Below are 16099 nucleotides of genomic sequence, written 5' to 3' on the forward strand. Positions count from 1 at the left end.
ATGAGAACGAGGGTTTTGAAGGAGGTTTAAACAACTGCTAAACCTATTACTAACGGTTGATTGGAAATTTTGTAACATATCCAAAAAAGCGTGCAATAATATCGAAGAACATGCAAAATATAGGCCAAGACCATATTTCTAAAGAATTTCCATAATTTCTACATTTTTATGTAGGAGATATCTCTTAAATATTGGATACATAAGAGATAAAAATAGCTTCAGTTTGATTTGCATGAAATGGTGACAAAATCCTAATAGCAACACTGCAACTGTTGTAATAAGCACATTCATGAAGAGAATAATAAATTATGAAGGATGAATCACACTTACTTCATATTGAATATGTTATTTAGAAAATTTAGGGATCTATATACAGAATATATTTTTGTGTCCCTTCACTGCCAGAAAAATAAAGGCACACCAGAAAAATACAAAATGTAGCTGTTTCTTTCCTCAGCAGTCACAGAATTAAATTAATCTGCATTCTAATTCTACTGGCATTCATGAAGATAGTTCAGGAATTCATACTCTGAATTTCCCTTTTATTTTCTTTTGATTGTACTTTATTTGGAAAACAAAAATTTATGATGCTGTTTTAGTTTTCTGAAGGACAAGAGCTTTGCAGGAATAGAGATTTTCCAGAATTACATCAAATAACAGCCACAGTGTACCTCCTATAGAGAAAACATTTCAGACATACAGAATGGAACAAATAATCACTCTGGGGGAAAGATCCCAGTTTCAGGAAGTCCATTGGAGAAATGACAGACATCAGTAGGTCAAGGTTTGGCATGGTTTAGGGTTTCCTTGGAAGTCCATGAACATTTTATGTCGAGTGCTAAGTGGTAGAAAAGCATTTACCTCGTGTGTGGAGGGACCCTGATCCCTTCAATAATCACTGTTGGTCACATCTGACATAGGTGTGATGTCCCATGGCTCCATGGGAGGAAGCAAACAGATTTCCCTGAGTTGTTCCTTGTAGAGCCTGAACATCACCTGCCTCTGTGGAAATGTAAGTGACATCTGCAGACAACACAGAAGTTGGGTGCCAGGTCTCACATCCAACTGCAATGTCTCTTTTCTTATGCCAATTAATGTGTTATTTAAGGTCACTTGCTGGAACGTGCCTTACCTTCTGTGTTGTTCATCTATAGGATTATTACAAAGCCTGTGCATTTTGTTGCATCTGTTGCCTGTGTTTTCTGCAGCAGACTGATTGACCTTACATGCTTCCCCTTCCTGCCAGTCACACTCTGGCTAACAAGGAAGGCAGGAAGCAGACAGAAAATGAGCAGGCTTGGGATCTCTGAAACTGTGGGGAGAAGAGTCAGAATTTGGAGGAGAGTGAGGATGGATGAAAACCAGATGTTTTGCAGAGGAGTGGTGGCAGCAGGGTGAAGCAATTGCAGATTTCAGGCAGAAAGAGTTATCATTGTTAAAAGTGTGAGTTTGATGCTAAGCTATTAATACCAATAATGTATAGTGTGACTTTTTGTAGTGCCATCTTCTGTTCTGAGAAAAAGTATCAATCCTAAAGTGGCAGCGAACAAGGTCATCTTATGCAAGGAAGGTAGAAAAAAAGATTTTTACATACCAATTAAATGACTTGGCTTGGAAATACTTGTTTTATAACATTCTGCAGTGTTATTATTTCTTCCTGATGTTTTCCCTCTGATTTTATGTGGTTGCACTGGAATTATCCGTGGTCATCCTTCTGCTGTATTCCTGGCATTTGCAGACTACAGCAGCAGAACAGGGTTGAGGTGGGGATTTGGGAGATAGGGTGTTGGAAGAAAAAAAGTCAAATGGAAACACCAGAAATCTCTACATTTCCCAAGAGTCAGCTCTATAGAGGTTATTAATCAGGAAGAAGTGCATGGTTTTGGACTATCCTGAAAATTCTTCAGAGTGCAACCCAGCATTCTTCTGAGTGCACAATGTCAGACAGGGTAAAATCAACACATAGGAGGTAACTAAAGTGCCCTTTTCCAGCAGCTGTTTTTCTGAACAGCACACATAATGATTTAGTATTACAGAATCACAGAGTAATTCAGCTTGGAGGGGATCTCAGGCAGTCATCCTGTCTGACTTGCTGCTCAGAGTAGGATTGGCTCTAAGATCAGAGCAGGTTGCTTGGGACTAGCCAGTTTGGTCTTTAAAACCTCCAATGAGGGAGATGGCACAGTCCTTCTAGGTAACATGATCCACTCCCTGATTACCCTAAGAGAGAAAAAGGACTTCCTAATATTACCTAAAAGCAGGTAAAAGCCCACTTTTTATCTTGTAATTCTTGTCTCTTGTGCTTCCATCCTGTACCACTGTGTGAAGAGCCTGTGTCTATCTTCTCAACAGCCTCCCCGAGAGATATTTGCAGTCTTCTATTAGGTCCAAATTCTTCCATCCTCTAGACTTAACAAGCTGTGGTCCTTTGGCCTTTTCTCACAGGACAAACACTCCAACTCTCTCTAACCATTTTGGTGGCTTTTCGCTGAGCTTACTCCAATTTATCTTGTACTGGGGATTGAAAACTTTATGCAGTACTCCAGATCTGGTCTAATAAGTGCTGAGCAGAGGGAGATAATAACTTCTCTGAAGCTACTCAATGTGTTCCTGTTAACATAGCCCATGATGCTGTTGGCTTTCGTTGCTGGCTGATGCTTTGCCTTGCTGCCTCCCAGGAAAAGAGACCTGTGACCAGAGGAGGGGATGCTACTTTGTTTTGGCTTTCTACCTCTTTTGTTTTGTTGGCACGGTCCTGGAGCCTGAAGGTTCCAGCTGTCCTGCAGATGGATGAATCAAAAGGTGCTTCTTCTCAGAAAAGGTGAGGATGGTCTAGGGCTGCAGATACTGCCAGATGCGCTTCAACCTTTGTGTAATGGACATCATAGAAGTACATGACTTGCATGTGCTGGCTCTACAAACACAGTGTCTGTGTTCCCTTTGTAATGAATGGAGACAGACAGGTTCCTTGTTCAGTGAGGCAGGAGTGAGGCACTGACTCTCTTAATTTTTCTTAGCAAAAGAAAAATTTGCTCCTATTATTTGCTTTTATTTTTTTTATTTTCCTTTGCTCCTATTATTTGATTTTCCTCAGCTGATCAGAAGCCTGAGAATCTTAATTTCATACCCTTGTTGCAAATCTGAGATCACTAACAAAAAAACACCAGTTCCACTTGCCTTATCAATTTTTTTAATTTTGCAGACATATTTGTTTGTCTTCACTTGTCCTTTTACCCTTTCCAGATGAAAATAACACTTGGCAGCAAGAATGGCCAAGCTGCAGAAATGAACTAGGAATTGATACTGAGGGGTAAGGCATTTGTATAAGCATATTTGTAGAGAACTAGGCTTTGGGTGGGTGGAATGTGCCTATTGCAAAGGCTCTGTGGTAAAATGTACTGGAGCATTACACAGAGGATCTGAAAGACACGGGTAAGCCAAACCAACGTATGTGTTTTTGTTTGCACTGTTTAGAGTGACATTTACAACACAGGGGGGGTAAACCAACCTCATTGCAAAAGGAACCAATTCTCCAGGCACCATGTGGATCAGCAGGAAGTGAAGCCTGTGCTCAGAAGAAGGCCAGAAGAGAAACTAGTACATTTTGATGGACTACCCAGCACTGCACTGGGGTCATGACAAGAGTGAACAATGAAGAAAAGCTGGAAGTCAATGTACTTAAATATCAGAGAAAGAGGAGCAGTCCAATTGCCTTTAGATCCCATGGTAAAATTTTTCACCTACCAAAAATGTATTTCTCCTCAGTAATATTTAATGGAAAACAGTGAAGTATTGTGGTGACAATATCCTTTAATAAAGTTATTTCCTGCCAAAAACAAGGTGTTTTCTGACAATTTTATATTAACCAAAGAATAAGTCAGCTCTTACGTAGCACTTAGCCTAGTCAGATACCAGAACATACCATACTTCAGCTCAAAAGGTGTGGTCACAGGTAGATGTAGCTGTAATATGTTTTCCTTGAATTTCACCAATTAAAGAGCACATGATTTGGCATTCACAGTAGATGTTTAATTAAAATGTTACTGAAACTACTCTCATTTGCTATGCCACAACTTCACACCATGCATTCATATTCTCAGAGATGCTATTAAATTTATCTGCTATTATTTTCCCTGTAGTTAGAAGTAATACAGACAGTCCAAACATCTGCTACAAATTATACATCAAATTACCTAAACCTGTCATTCAAATAGCTCTTTCAACTTTTTCAAACCAAACAGTTGTATCTGATCTGTGTCCAGTCTGGGGACAGCTGTACTTGCCCATAAGATTGCACGTGCAGCAGCTGTGTGTGGACATTTAAGCTGAAGGTTTTAAAACAGGAAAAATTACAAAAGATATTGAGACCTCTGAAGTTTGGAAATCAGTAGTAGGTAACTGAGTAGGTGCTGACTTATGAGTCAATCTTCTGACTCCTCCTGCTCATTGTTAGAAAATGGTTTGTTGCTGGTGTTTCCATAGCCAAGATTTGTAGTCAGTTCCAAAGTGCAGAACCCACACACATACAAAGAGAGTTTATTTTACAATGATAAACAAAGTGAACAGCTACTTCAGACCGGTGATTATATTGCGCTGCAAGTCTAGGAAGATAAAAAGTTGACTTTCTAACACCTCTATTTTCTTTCAGAACCACCAATTTCTTTCTCCCTTTTACACTTTCTAATCTCCAAATTGTTTTTTAAAATGGCACAGCTTATGTGCATGTAATGCTTTTCATCCAGAATAATGCCAAAGTGCCATACAGACCCAGCATTGTATTAGGAAAAACTTCACAACAAATGCATGTTTCTGTATTGGCACTCTCTAGAAAAAGGACCCTGTGTACATGACAGAAAGTATGTCAAGAAGAGGAGATTGTGTATATTCATGTATGATATAAATTGTTATATAAAGAGTGAAGATTAATGTACAACCTTCAATGCTGTCTGTATTTACTCTCCTTCTAATAGTTCAAGCATGTTAAAGACACAGTTAGTTAAGGTTTCATGATTTGTAGGATAATCAGTAGATATTCCTAGCTTCTCTAAGTTAAGGGAGAAAATGAAGTACAAGCCATAAAATGTACTATTAAAAAAAAAGAGAAAATTGTCATTCTGAATTTAATCTCACTATATAAATGGAGTTTTTATTTGCCTTTCACTTCTTCTGGTTTTTTGACAATAGATGTCTACAACTCTTCTTTTTCTGTAAAGGGCAAAAAAGCACAGATTTTATGATGATTGTTTTATAAGCGAAATTAGAATTGAATACTTTTTGTTTTACTTTTAGTGTCCAAAACATTGTCATAAGGTGTATAGCAATTTTGAAAGTGTATGATATTACAAGCCATATATTATATATAGCTAAGGCTTGCATTTTTGGAGTGTTACCTATATTTCCCCATAATGAGTTATAAACCTTGCCCTTGGTAAGTCCTCTGGGATATAAACAAGCTGAACTTTGCAGCTATTTATTGTCTCTAGAGGAGATTTAATAAAAATCTTGCATAAAAGCCTCTCAATTTCAGGGAATTTCAGTTCTAACTTTGACCCTAGTGTTTCAGCAAGGTCTAAACCAGGCTGAATATCTCTCTCCATAATTACAGTACTACAAAGGCAGCTCTATGCCCTTGTAATGACGTGAGACTCTTTCTCCTTTGCTTGTATCTCAGATCACCAAACTTTTCATAGAAAATCTACTTTGGGAGGAACCACTGAACAGACCAACCTTGCCAAAACTGCGGAGACCAAAACATGTAGCACCTCTGCAACTTCCATTTCACCACACAACAAGAAATGGCACACACTGTATCTTGGTATACTCTCTGAAAGTACTTCTGAGTCCTGGGTCTGTTTGTACATCCCATCTAATTGTTCTTGCACACCTCTTGTGTCTCCCCTGTGCCACTGTGTGCCCATGAGAACTGGCCATGAGTAACACTCACTCCCTTACTGAGACACATCAAAAATTTAAATAGGATCTCAACAACAGGCCTATCATACTGGAATGAATTTTCCCAGCAATGCCAATTGCCAGGCAAAACTCTGAACTCCTTATCCGTAGCGATAGCCCTGCTGACACAAGTACAAGGCCAGGCATTCAGCATTGTTTCCTCATCCTCATAAGCAGAAATGCTCAGTGGTGTAAAATTAAATTCCCTGTCACAAGTGTAACAAAACTGGAGCTACTCTACCATTCTCTGCCTTGTGGTTTTGATTATTTGCTCAAAACTCTGGTGACCTTTGCAAGGGAAGGAAGTTGCTGTGCCATGACACAAAGGCAGCAATCACCACCAGCCTGCTTAGTGGTGTGCCTGGAAATTGCTTGCAGTTTAGGAAAGCTTTATTTTTAATTTTCTGCATATGTGAAATAAATTATACTATGGAATGGTGCTGTCAAATATTTATTTAGTATCTCAGTACCTTAACTCACTTGCCAATCAGATAAAATTAGTTTTGAATTCTTTTGTACTGACATCATTTTCCTAACTTACAAATTCCCTCTCAGACAGAGAAGTAACAAATGTTTGCATTGGCCTGTTGTGAATAGCAGCGATGTTTAGGAATTTTAATGTACAGTTCAGTGTTTTCATAATGTCACTGTGAATCAGTGCTTAATTTTAGCTGGAGACAACTTTGTCCTTAAACAACTTTCTTCGTGTATTTTTCTATTTTCTAATTCAGCCTGAGTGTTAATGTTGGCTCCTTTTAGATGATTTGCATGGAGTTTCAAAGGCATAGGATTTCCCAAGACATTACTAAGCAGCAACAGTGGCTGCAAAGCCAAGTGTGTATTGCTGGATCAACAAGATTGGCTTCTAACAATCAAATAAAAAACATAATTGAAAATAATGACTAGTATTTTGAGAATTGTTTTACTGTGTGTGTTACAGTGCCAGCATCTTTCCACGTAATCCTGCTGATTATCTCTCATATAAATAGAATATTAACTTGTGAAGTTCATGAAAATAAGGTCTGATCCAGAATGTGTTGAAGTCCATGCAACCAGTTTAGTTTTTCTTCTCTGATATTTTCTTCATACAGGATGATAAATTGTTGTCTTATACTTTAAGCCTTTAAAGTATAAGACAACAATTATACTTTGTTGTCTTATACTTTAAAGTACTATACAGTACTTTAAAGTACTGTATGGTATGACGTACTATACAGAAGTTGAATCTTATTTGGATTCACTTTGTATTGCTAAAGGTTGTTCAAAATCCAAAAACTAAACACAGACAAAAATTAATCCACATTGTTTTGCTGAATTTGCTTGCTAAAATGTAGAAAATCTTGAACACATAAGTGCTCTAATAACACTGCATTCCTACTGTGTATTTACCTTTTTTCTTTGTGCTTTGCATGACTGAGAATTTTGTCACTGTCAACCTTCAGTCAGAGAATAGGACCTATTTGAATAAGTTTTGCATGGCCTACATTAAAAAAAAAAAAAAGGAAACTGTGCATGATATGATGGGAAACAATTCATTATGAAACTCCAGCTTTTTGGATTTCTAGTTGGATTTTGTACCCTAAAGTTTTGTGTCTGTGGCTGCCTTACTTATGCCTACATCACTAGTGAGAGATCACCAGAGAGATGAGTTCTTGAGACTGCTGGTGGGAAGGTTCCCGAAATCATCAGTGGTGAACAGTAGAAACACAGGAAGGTAAAAGCATCTCTGCCCCTTGTCTGCCTGGAGAGAAAGTGAATCTCTCAGTATATATGCTGACTGACAAAGGTAAAACCTGAAAGATTAGGTTAATTGCGTGGCTAGTAAAAAAAGTTACTTTCTTAAGTGTGTCATTTTTTAGAAAGAGGCATCACATCAAGTCTGTAATTCTAGTAGTTGTTTTACTCTTCATTGATCAAAAGTCCTAGCTGTACTTTTATAAGGACTGCTTCTGTTTAACTGAGCCATATCAGCTGTGTACTAGAAGTTGTAATGGAAACAGAAATTAGATATAACTTGGCTATACGGCCTAACCTGGTAATAGAGCCCAGCTTTTGTGGGACCATTTACATCTGCAGTTGTATGGAACAGTCTGTTACAGGATTATCCAAGAACAGTGAGCTCAGGCTGAAGAAAGCCCAAATAGTACTTTTGTACTCAGAATTTCTCAGTCATAACCAAGCATGTAGCTTTTTATTTTTTCACAATATGTTCTGCACAACCAGACCATAGAAAATATTTCTTCCACCATTTACAGTGAAGTAGGCCAAGAAAAAAAGGGGCTGAGGAACTGAGGAGCTGAAATTGTGGTGTATGGATGGACTGCTGAGCTTTATTTTTGTGTGGTTCATTGAAAAAAACATTTAAGAACTTTAACATTGTAGGTTGAGCTACCAGCACTGGAAGGGAACTGGGTCTGCAAGTAGATATATTTCCTTACAAAGTGGTCTGCTGACTGAAAATCTGGAGCAAAATCAGAGTTCAACTAATTGAGCCAGACAGCTTGTTAGACTGTCTTATAAAAGCTGGATGTCTGGCTAGATAACTTCTGGCACTTTGAAGAATAGGGAGGCAGATTTATGAACTGGACAAATGAGTGTTACAGTCAGGAATTTTTCTAACAGCTTGGCTCTATCTCTGAGACCCTTTGACTCTCAAAAACGTGCTGCTTCAAAGGCCACTTTCTGCCAGCTTTTAAATGCACCATTCAGCCTTAGATATTTTTGCAGATTTTAAGCACCTTATCTTCCTGTGCAGCTCAGGAAAGGAACAGGGTAAGTTTAGAGCCAGTTTTATTCCCATTCACTCAGTAACATGGAAATATAGAAATGGCAAGAATGTTTAGGAAGGAGACAGGTGTGCCTGCACACAGAAGAGGAACAGGGTGACATTAACATGCAGAAACAGCTTGGTGCACTTCAGGAAAGGTGAACCTGAATCTGTGATAGCATTGCTATTACTAGCATTGCTTGGAGACATCTGCCTTCCTCACACCATGTATGCAGTCATGGCAGGCACACAGCCCTGCAGTGCACCCACAAACCCCCCCTGCTCGCTCCTGCTTGGACAGGAATTGCTGATCCCCTTCCATGGCTCGCTCTCAGCAGTGAGCCCTAGCTCGCCCATTAGCCTCCATATGCTCGACCCTAGCAGGCAGCCAGCCCAGCACTGCCAAGATTTCTGCATTTGCTTCTGCCCTGACGGTGCTGCACGTCATTCCAACCCAGATCCATCACACTGGCCACCGCAGAAACCGAAACACTGTGGGCAGAGGAATACACAAAACAAGAATTTCTTGGAAAAACCCCAGTCGCTATCATTTGTAAATAGCTGTTTTTCTTCTTTGCGTGCTATTTCCTTTATGGATTCCACAGTTTCTGATTTCTGAGCTTTAGATCAGCTCAGAGTGGAAGAGATAAATTCATGCCTGGAAGGGACTGAAAAATAAGATAGCAGCTGCACAGAGAGGCACATGTCATGGGGTATTTTCAGTATGACCAGGGTGCCAGACACCTTGTCTACACAAACAGAAGGAAAACGACTGAGAACTGGGAACATCATCACAGGCTTGTAATTTTTCTGCTCCCTCTCATAATAAAACAAAATAAAAAATGCAAAGTTTGATGAGAGTTAAACACCCATCACAAAGATCTTGTCAAGTTTGGAGAAGATTTTTACGTAAGCTAAGCTCTTACTGAGACATCTTTGAGGCTGTTAAAAACAAAGCTAAGCAATACCCCTCACACCCAAAGTGAAGATAGGTGATGCTGTGGCTTAGCATGTTCCCTTTTTGATCTAGAGCACAAATCATGCTCACCACTTGCCAGTGTTGTCACACTGGCTTTCTTTTTTGTCATTATTTGGTCTTTGTGATCACAAGATGACAGGTGGCCTGGGGAACCAGTCACAGAAATGAGGCAGAAGAGTATTTTGTTTTCAGAGCCAGACTCAGAGCCCATCCACACTTGGGAATTGAGAAAGGAGAAAGCACGACAGTCACAAAATTCCTCTATTCCTTATTTCAATCACCACTTCTTGTTTTCACAGATTTTCAGGGTACACGCTGCTGTTTTGAAAACAACAGATTTTAACAGTCAGTCCTAAAACATCCTGCACTAAGATTTAAGGTAAGAATAGAAGAGGAAGCAAATGTATGGAGAAAGCTCAGACCAATTTTTGGCAAATCCTCTGCTTGATCTGTGCTGCACTCTTGCCAGCTCTAAGTGTTCCAAAATCATACGTGATGAGGGTGGCTTAAAAATAATCAATTTGGAGTTACTTTTTATTTGCCTTCTGGCTTAAAAATAATCATTTTGAGGTCCCTTTTATTTGCCTTTGGTTTCTTAGCCTTCAGGGTATGCTCAGATAATGTTTTCTCAGAAACCATGTGTGCTAGAAAGCTGCTTTCTCTTTTCCAAATAAAAATTACTATTTGTCAAGTCCAGCCCTTGCCCTATGCTAAGGTTTCATGTACCAAATAGCATAAGATGTGCAATAAACTAACTGCAGGCAAAACCATTCATCTTGTTCACCTCATGTTTTGCTTTGCTTGCTGTAGTCTAGGGTAGGACAGAAGAAGAAGAAAGCAGACAAGTTAGTATGAATAAAAACATGAGAACAGAGAGCTAGGGAAGGAGAGGCAGCAACTTAAGGAAACAAAAAAGAGAAAGCAGGGCAAGGGTGGAAACCAAGCTGAAGCAGGAAGATGGAAATATTCACCATGGGAAAGATTTAGCAGGAGAAAGCAGAGCTGACAAAGAGCAAAGATAATTCTGCCTATACCTGTCCTTAAGTATAACAGCAGCTTTGGAGCTCTGGAATCTATTAGGGCTATAAATAGCTATATATCTGTAATTAATTATTTCAAGTTGTGCCAATATTTAACTAGGAATTAGTGCTGCCAAAGCAAAAGGGCAGCAGCAGGTGGACCTTTGGAGACCAGGTATTTTCAAACTTCTAAATGCTGCACGCTTGTGTAGGTCTGCATTTATGTGTCTTCTACAGGGCCAAGTTAACGTGAAATTCAGAGATCTTTAGAGAGTTGGGTTGGAGGGACAGTCTTAGAATTCTTAGGTCTGAAATTGAATCTGCAAAATTTGCTTTCTTTAGCAGGCAACTCTGGTGAGGGCTATCACAGTCTGATTTTTTGATAGCGTGAGTATATGTGATACATGACTTGCAGAAGATTTGAAGGAACAATTCAGCAAAACACAGAAGTCTGGATATTTCTTCAGATGAAAAGCTTTTTCTCTATTTTAGAATAAGCTCCCCCTTTTACTTTTCTGTATGTTTTTGCTACTGTGTCTCCTGTAGCATTCTTACCCCTTGCATGTGATGTTGAATTGTCTTACCGTTGCTCTAACACTTTTGTGTTTCTCTCTCTGGCCCAAAAATTGGAGATGTCCTACTTAATGTCCATTGAACTGCCTCCCATCTTCTTTTAAATATGTCAGTGAGCTTGCAAGATTTCTGTAACATGAGCCATAACATGTTCTCTTTGCAACCATCTACTCTTAGAACTTGTGAAATAGGTGTGTCACATTCAGTACCTGCTTAGCCACTCCATGTGTCCTGTATCCTTATGGAATGAAGAGTAATTAACATGGTATCTAGTTAGGGAGGTTGGATTTAGCTTTGTTGTAGTTGGTGAGCCATATTTAATCTTGGTAAATGTCAGAACTTTCCCCCCCCTCCCAGATTTCAAATGCAAAGGCAAAATTAGAATAAGGTTCCTTGTATACAATCTACCTGGAAGGAGGTGTTCTCACTGAGTGATGAATACATAACCAGAGAAGCACTGATTCTGTGACTTAGATGAGAAGCCAAGATGGCTATTGTGATACAACTCTGACCAGTAAAAGGTTGAAACAAAGAAAAAACTTGAGTTTTCATTAACTTCCCTCTATTCCACCCAAAGGCACAGAATATTTGCACTTGGCATTCACATGCAAAGCTCTCTCTCAAGTCTCCTCCCTTAAGACTGCTTGGCTTAGTACTAAGTACTGGTTGTGCTCTGCAAAGGCAACAATTAGACTGAAAGAGACTAAAAAAGGTGACGCAAATAAAAAGAAAAGATGTATTGATAAATATGCTCTGACTAAAGACCAAACAACATCGACACAGGACTTATTTCAGGCATTATGTGTTGGGCAATAATTTATTGCTGATTTAAAATTGACATTTAGTAAAGTAACTTGGTCAGCAATACCTCAGCTACTGAAATTAGATCCTATTTATTGTATAATTAAATACTGGTTTGTTTATCAAAATGAAGTTTGTTTAAAAATTTATTTATTAATTAGCTTGCTATTTAACCTTCTTATTCCATAGACATTTTTTCTTTTGCAAATATTGAGCTTTAAATCTAACTTAATTTGATCCTTTAGAGCATCTTTTTCATACATTTAACAAAACATATCACATGCTCATGAGGCACACAGGAAAAATAGAAAAGTTCTCCAAGTGGGAAGCCTTAGCCACATATGTAATTTAGGCATTATCAGCATTTGATGAAGTCTGCACCATTAGATCCATGCCTGGAAGTCACCTATTGCCAGGTGCTGAGCTGCACAAATAAAGAACCAAGGAAAATATTTCTCCTTTTTTCTCTCTCTCCCTCCCTCCCTCCCTCCCTCCTTCTCCTACACCCACAGGAGCACACCCACCCACACGTGTGGGTGTGCGTGCATGCATGCACGTACACACAAAAACCTTCTGTTTTGGTTCCCTTCTCCCAGCTTCTTTGTACAATTACAAACTGCAGATGTTCCAAACTTCAGGGCAGAGCTCAGTTTTGTTTGCCAATGAAATATATGATTAATATGTTAAAAAAAAATTGCTCATCTTCTCAAAAGGAATATTCAACCCTTGAACTGGCCTAGGAATACAGAGTTATTTCGAATTTCCTTCTACTTATGGAGTTTAAATGATCAATTATTTGAGGACACACAGTGTTGTTTTCTATTCCTTTTTTTTAACCAAATGAGGGATAATAGGTCTTTTTTTCTCTCTAAATAAATATTTTAACATCAAAAATATCCTGGCTACTTCCACTGCTAAAAGAGCATGTTTTGATGTCCATTTAAATTTAATGTAACAACATATTTATATTTTCATGGGTTTTTTTAGCTAATAATAATCCACTACTATTTTTGTAGTGGGTAATAAAAATCAATGGTTGCAATGTTAGTAGCCAGGCATTTGTGGGCACACCAATTACAGTTCCTTACATTATTCAACTAAAACCCATTTGCAAGAGCTGACTACTTCCAGGGGCTGACAGTAACTCATAGACTTTTAGGACCATATTTTGGTACACAAATTATGGTATTGCCCAAACCCACCACCATTAGGGGGTTGTGGGGTTTGCCTTAACAGTTGTTCAATTGTTAGTCAGCTCCTGATGACTGGACTTAGTGCAAGGATGGAAGTGTAGTGAACTTCAGGTGTTTTGGATGGTATGTGGTGGGTAGTGTGAATGTGGTTTGAATGTTGTGTATCCATTTTCCTGACACAAACTGAAGGGTGCTTTGAAAGGGAGGAGATGCAAGGTGATGCCCCCAAAGTGAACCCTAACTATTGTAAAGCTGATGGCAGATAGATCTGCTGATATAAGTTGCTTGGGTATTTGACATACCCCCATGCTGCACATCACACCAGAAGAGCTGAGTGTCACCATGAGACTCAGAAGCTGAAATGTTGGAGGAAAGATGCAAAAAAGATGCAGGAGAAAAGATTGAGAGGAACCTGATAAACAAATGTTCTGAAAAGATGGGGTTGGGGGAATTGAGAAAACAGAAATTAGGCTTCCCTAGCCTACAAGCAAAAGAGCTTGATAATTTGCCTTCTATGCTCTTCTCCATGCTTCAATTCTCCAAACTCCCACAGTGGCATGGAAACCTCTGCTTCTACATGAGCTTTTCTAATCTACTCTCTGTTATACTAATTCTTCCAATGATCTTTACATACCACTCAGAAGCCTTATGCTCCCAAATGCTCAGTTCTCTATTTCTCAAGTACCTGCACATTTTGGAAAGATCACAGAGAGGTGTGAAACAAGTCTGACCTGAAAGCATGCTGTGTGGAAAAGGGAAGATGGGGACTGTGGAAGGTTATTTTCTTCCCAAGTACAAATGAGCAGCTATGACAAGAAAGACTCAAAGCTTCTTCAGCATTTCCCATTTTCCCATTCTTTATTGTCTTACCAAAAATTATAGTGACCTTAATAATGACATGCGTGGCTTGTGCAAGGAGGGAAGGCATTTCAAATATTGATATCAACAGCCTTGCTTTCAACTCGCTGTTCTCAGTTCTGCAGAGTTAGGAAACATGACAGCTTTATCCTAACTGTTACGTCACATTTCATCAATGTCATTTTCCCCAAGTGGAATTAGGAAAACACAGCACTTTAGAGTCTGCATAAAACTCTGCTTAAAAATACTACTGGCTTAGTGCAAAGCACTGTCACAAGTTCTTGCATAAGGTTTGCAAACTGCAAAGCATCCAGGCCAAAACTCACTTATATTTCCTGACTGTACCATGGCTGGTGGCTGTGACAGTCTGCCATAAAAACCTTCTGCTTCAGCAGAGCCCTGTAGTCCCTTTGGTTCAGCTGTTCCTTTCACTGGGACCTATAATTCCAGGCACTGAGGTGAAGAACTTTCTCATTTGCGTTTGCTCAACAGAGCACTTGGTCACACCCCCAGCAGCCAAGAACCTGTGGGGTGGATCAGAGCCACAGGTTGGGCCACTTAAACATGCAATAAATAGATTTTAGTTTAACTGGTCGGTGTTGTAAAAGGCTGGGCTTTAGGCAGGCTGTGTTTAAGAGGTTTGCTGTTTAAATGATTAGAAATAGACTGGTGACCCACTCCCAGAAGGCACAAAAAATGTCAAGTCAATTTAGTCAGCTTGTAAGTTTTTGGTGGTTTAGTGTTTGACCAGTCAGCTCTGAACACCAGCCATGGCTCTGTGACACACCACCCTGCGGCAGGCACAGCACTAGAGGGCAGAGCTAACACCTGACGAGAGACTAGGGTGCCTTAAGGTCCAGGGAACATTCCTTAGACTGCAGATAAATGAACTCCTAGGAAATAGCTGGAGAAAGAAGCTGAGACACAAAAGTTGAAATATGAGGTGACTGGTAAAATAAATGACAAATTAATTGCTATGCTGGAAGCATGACAAACGCTATAACCATGGCCTTGTGTATTCCCTACAGCTGGTTGGGAGCATTTTCAGCTCTGAGGGACTCCTCCTTCTTCCATATTTGCAGGGATCTGTTTGCAAATGGAAGAACTGGACATGTCTCTTTGAAAACCAAAGCAGAGGTGCTGGAGCACAATTCTGCAAGGGGAAGGAAACTCCATGCTATGAGCTGTGTGCCAGGGAGGTGGCAGCTTTGCTGGGACCAAAGTCCTCCTGCCACTGGCTCTGAAGTATTCCTGGGTCTCCATGCAATGCTCACAGGTAGTTGGAGGCAGTTAAAGTGGGAGTGGATGGAGACAGTGTGAGGTTTTGTAATAAATACTGAAGGTCAGCTCTCATGTGTTGGTCTCTGTTGGCCCTGTGTGTGCAGGGGATGCAGCACAGCACCTGCTGAGGCAGGTACAGGGGCTAGTGAGGGCAGCCTGCTCTGGAAGAGACTCACAGCATCAGTGAGAGCTCAGGAAGGGACTGTCTCTTATCTGGTTGCTGCCCTGGGACAGAGAGAAGATGAGCCACATTCCATATTTGCTCATGCCATGCCATGCCATGCCATATATCCACAGTGTGGGGCATTCATCAGCTATAGACTGGGTAGATGGAAGCAGCCTTGAATTTAATTGCTCTCTCTCATCTAACTGCAGGTCATGGGTGGTGAAGTTTGGAGAGTGTGAGAAACTGGATGAAATAGTGAAATGGGAGTGTTTTCTCTGCAGGCTCAACATAGAAATCTAGGCAAAGTGATAGATTGTTATCCACCTGGACTTTTACTTATCCACCTAGATGTCCACAGAGAACAAAGATAAACCATTTGGGTAAACATTTTCTACACTGCTACATAACTTCCATCCTTTAAAATGATGCAAGGCCTCAAAAAAAGAAGAAAGTAAAAGTTACCACATTCCCCCAGCCAAATAACACCAACCAAGAGCAGCCAAAACTTTG

Source organism: Ammospiza nelsoni, chromosome 1 (assembly GCF_027579445.1).
Source record: "Ammospiza nelsoni isolate bAmmNel1 chromosome 1, bAmmNel1.pri, whole genome shotgun sequence".
In the NCBI taxonomy this organism is placed as follows: Eukaryota; Metazoa; Chordata; class Aves; order Passeriformes; family Passerellidae; genus Ammospiza; species Ammospiza nelsoni.